Genomic DNA, 5184 nt, shown 5'->3' with positions numbered 1-5184 from the left:
TTCGGTGAGGTTTTGCCAAAACGCGGTCGAACCCAAAACACGGCCGCGGAACCGAACCCAAAACCAAAACACAAAACCCGAAAAATTTCCGGCGCTCATCTCTAGTTTCTACCAGGATCTCAGGTAAACAGTTCCAGCAGATTCATGTAAACAACTACAACAAACTCTTTAGGGTCCGAGCTGCACAACCACTGTGCTTCACCAACATGGGGGGCACTATACCCTGTCATTTGCAGTTTACAGGTATAAGCCAGCAGACCCAAAAAAACCTTCCCCCAGTGCCTTTCAGGATACCTGCTGTCTGGGCTCTGTTAGCAAAAAGAGCTCCTGCTGCCAAACATACACACTGATGTTAGTAGATTCAAGGACACAAGATTTGGAAAACCTGTCACACCCTTCCCAAGCACCTGATCCCTTTTAAACCCACATTAAGACATGATTAGGGATATTTTCATTTCACATTAGTAAATGCAGAAAATGCCAAAGGAGCATGCTGGGAGATGTAGTCAAATGTCAAACTAGACAATAAAAGTTGGGAAAAACAAAAAGTCCCAGCGCAATCTTTTACCTAGAGGAGAGACCACCTAGACCACCGGTCTTCATTTTAAAACAACCAGGTAACAAAAAAGCTCCATACAGTCTAAACACTCGTATGTATCTCCATTTTATTTAAGATATTACCACTGAAGGAAGTCCCCCTTAAGGGATGAAATGCATAGGGTTTTTCGGTGCCATATTAATTTGCCATTTGTCAGGTTCCTGCTATCTGGGCTTATACCGGAAAGAGTCTGGCAGGAAGCGGCAACATCTCACCTGTAGTGGTAATGCATAATATGACACCTTTTTAATGCGATGTAAGCAATTTTCTAATTGTATACAATTTTAGAAAGAATAAACATATTCTAATATCTATACTCTAACAAATGCCCATTGGGCCTTCTTTTCTGGGTAATTTTTGGTGAGTAGGTATAATTCCAGAATACATTGAAATTCCATTCTCCATATTGGATACATACCCTTGGTGACTCAAGAGGAAATCACACTGAGACAACATCTGTTTCACATTTATTGTTTCATTTTTTACCTTCCTAAGTATGGACATATAGGGGTAAATGTAATAGGGTGCAAGAAACATGAGGTGCGGTAGTTTAGGCAAGAATGCCCGTTCTCTTAAAGTGGCAATCATTTACAAAGCAAAACCAACCTGGTTTTGCCTTGCAAATGATTGTCGCTTTAAAAATCTGGGTATTCTCGCACAAACTCCAGCACCTCCTGCTTCCGCACCCTATTACATTTGCCCCATGGAATCTATACAATGATTTACACAATTGAAAAGTAATTGTCACTGCTTCTAGTGCCCTCTGGGTTTTTATTTGTTGTATTTATGGTGATTCCTACTAACAAGGAAGGAAATATACTGAGAGGTGCAGCTGTGCTATTCTATGTTACTAGTGCAAGATAAAATCTGTAAACCTATAGCTTTATTGTAATATATTGCTCCGTTTGACCACACTGCCATCTAGTGGTTTCTTTGCATGCATGCACTTTTATTCATTATGGTGTCCCCTTCAGTGCTGCAGCGCACACTTGATGGGTTGTCTGGGCAACGGTGCCGGGAGGAATATGGCGCAAGACTGTGACGTCACTGGGGGGGTAATTCAGACCTGATCACGGCTGTGTGTTTTCATACAGCGGGCGATCAGGTCATAGCAGCGCATGCGTATGCACTGCAATGCGCACACGCGTCAGACAACAATGGGGATCGCTGATCAGTGATGGGATGGTGTGAAAAATCCGATCGCACAGGCGTTCACAAGGTGATTGACAGGAGGAAGCCATTTGTGGGTGGTAACAAACCATTTACTGGGAGTGTTCTGGAAAACGCAGGCGCGCCCAAGCGTTTTAAGGGAGGGTGTCTGACGTCAGTTACGGCCCCGATCAGCTTGATTCAGTCACACTGGAAGAGTAGGTCCTGGGCTGCGCAGAGACAGCACACACAGGGGTATATGCAATTGCTGTTGAATTCCTGAAATTGTCGAATTTCGGGACTTTTTCGCCAAAAAAAAAAAATCGCCAATGCAATCCAGTACTTTACGCCAAAAAACGGACATTTAAAATTCGACTTATGGAAATTCGACTTTTGTCAAATTCGACTTTTTTTGCAATGGTACAAATGCTGCAATTCGACCAAAGTCTATTCAATGGAAGTTTGGAAATTCGAAAACAGTGCTTTTAGACAGCAAATTCGTCATTTTCAATCCGCCACACTTTGGTGGGTGAAACTAATAAAAAAAAATTAAAACACGTTTTTTTTGGTGTTTTTTTTTTTGGTAATAGCATATCTATTTATATTAGGAGGGATTAGGTACTTGGTTTGTCTTTTTTGGAGGCACAAGTATTATTTAATTGATTTTTTAAAAGAATATTTTTTTCTTCACTCTCCTGAGGGAAATGTACCCATGATTCCACAGTTTTACCCAGGATACACTTCTGCAAAGCACCTCCTATCTCCTCACTCCCGGTGTGAGACATTCAGGGAGAAGGAGCCATTACAGTCAGCTCTGTTGTGGAATCATTTTTTTAGGAAAATTCCTGCGTTTTAAAACACATTCCTATTTTTGTACTGACTACAATAATGGAGCCATTCTCTGACCAGATTGTGATGTTCATGCTGGCTGCAAGCATGGAGGAAGAGAGTGCTGCTGAACATCAGGATCAAGATCAGCAAATGTCTGCATTGGGTGAGCCAGTATTGCGGGTTTCATTTCCACGTCCACGCCAGTATCGCACTAGGCGTGAACTGGAGGATCTCAGCGAGTTCGAGGTGATACAAAATTATCGCTTATCGACTCGCGACATATATTCGCTGTACGCTCTGTTGGAAGCCGACCTGGAACCTCGGGCACGGTCCAACCGTGCAGTCAGCGGTTTCCAGAAACTGCTGGGTACGTTAAATTTTTTGGCGTCAGGCACATTCCAGCCTACACTGTCTCAAACATGCGGTTTTTCACAGTCGACACTGTCGCGCTGTATAACCCAGGTCATTAGGGCTTTCCGCAAATTGACGATCCAGTACATCACATTTCCAGAGACGGACAGCGAATGTCGTGAGATCAAATTAGGCTTTTTCACCAAATACAAATTTCCCAATGTGCTGGGCGCGATTGACTGTACCCACGTGCAGATCAGACCGCCACGGAATTCAGAAGAATGTTTTCGGAACCGAAAACATTTCCATTCCCTGAATGTACAGGCGGTCTGTGATGTCAACATGAGATTTTTGAAAATTTTTGTGGGATTTCCTGGATCGTCTCACGACTCCTTCATCCTAAGCCAGTCATCGCTGTTTGACAAGTTCGAAACAGGAAACATGCCTGGTGGCTGGCTGTTAGGTATGTATTTTAATTGTTTTTATTTTATATTATTTTATTTATTTTTTTATTATTTTTTAGATTAACTACCATTTTTTTCCTTTTCTATATAGGTGATGCGGGTTATCCAAACAAATCGTGGCTCTTGACCCCATTGTCTAATCCTGTTGGTAGAGCAGAAAAACGTTACCAAGAGACACACATTGCATCGAGGCAAATAATTGAACGTGCCTTCGGTGTACTTAAAAGCCGGTTTCGATGTTTAGACACTTCCGGCGGTGCTCTTTTGTACTCACCGGCGAAGGTTTGCGGCATGGTAAATGCAGCATGTTGTATTTTACACAACATATGTGTCGCAAACCATTTGCCGGTGACTCTTCGTCGCAGTGCTTTCCGATGCGGGAACCGTTCTTCTGCTGTACCGGTGGGTATGGATGAAGGAGATGATTCCCGGCGGACAGTGATTCAAAACTTTTTTTCGGTTGCCTGTGAGTATACTTATAACATTTGTATTATTGTGTAAACTGACATTGTAATATTCTAAAAAAACTTCTTTATTTATGTATTTCAGAGTTTTACGTCCTGTTGATGTGCATTCCCAGGCCTGTTTTGTCCTGTTGACGAATCGTTACCCCCTGTTTTCTCCTGTTGTTGGTTTGCTGCAAATTTTGGACCATTTTATCCAACTCTACCATGGGCGACCTACTTGTGATGTGGACCTGACCCTCCGCCATGTAGCAGACAACCCCGCTCAGGTGAGATGAATTGCCCAAAACTCCCTCTTGTAAAAAGTCACCCCGGCATGTCCAAAGTGCAGCCCTCCGGCATTTGCAAAACTGCACATCCAATCATTCCCTGATACAGCAATGCTTGTCCGGGAATGTTTGGATGTGTAGTGACGCAAGTGCAGAAGGATTGCATTTGGGCCCACTGTAACCTGCTTGTGTCGTGTTGATTGTACCTCTTCTTTTCAGTACCAGGGTGACACTTTACCATTAGCTGGAACCTCATACTGTTCTCTTCCACAGGTATTGCGGTGTATCCTTCCCAAGTGGCGTGGATGTGAAGAGACACACAGTTCCCCTGATGTTCCATGGGCGACCTACTTGTGATGTGGACCTGACCCTCCGCCATGTAGCAGACAACCCCCCTCAGGTGAGATGTATTTCCCTAAACTCCCTCTTGTTCAAGTCACCCCGGCATGTCCAAAGTGCAGCCCTCCGGCATTTGCAAAACTGCACATACAATCATTCCCTGATACACCAATACTGGTCAGGGAATGTTTGGATGTGTAGTGACGCAAGTGCCGGGGGATTGCATTTGGGCCCACTGTAACCTGCTTGTGTCGTGTTGATTGTACCTCTTCTTTTCAGTACCAGGGTGACACTTTACCAATAGCTGGAACCTCATACTGTTCTCTTCCACAGGTCTTGCGGTGTTTCCTTCCCAAGTGGCGTGGATGTGAAGAGACACAGTTCCCCTGATGTTCCATGGGCAACCAACTTGTGATGTGGACCTGACCCTCCGCCATGTAGCAGACAACCCCCCCTCAGGTGAGATGTATTCCCCTAAACTCCCTCTTGTCCAAGTCACCCCGGCATGTCCAAAGTGCAGCCCTCCGGCATTAGCAAAACTGCACATCCAATCATTCCCTGATACACCAATACTGGTCAGGGAATGTTTGGATGTGTAGTGACGCAAGTGCCGGGGGATTGCATTTGGGCCCACTGTAACCTGCTTGTGTCGTGTTGATTGTACCTCTTCTTTTCAGTACCAGGGTGACACTTTACCATTAGCTGGAACCTCATACTGT

This window comes from Pseudophryne corroboree, chromosome 1 (assembly GCF_028390025.1).
Source record: "Pseudophryne corroboree isolate aPseCor3 chromosome 1, aPseCor3.hap2, whole genome shotgun sequence".
Lineage (NCBI taxonomy): Eukaryota > Metazoa > Chordata > Amphibia > Anura > Myobatrachidae > Pseudophryne > Pseudophryne corroboree.
The sequence above is the reverse complement of the archived record's forward strand: the minus strand, read 5'-3'. Positions refer to the sequence as shown.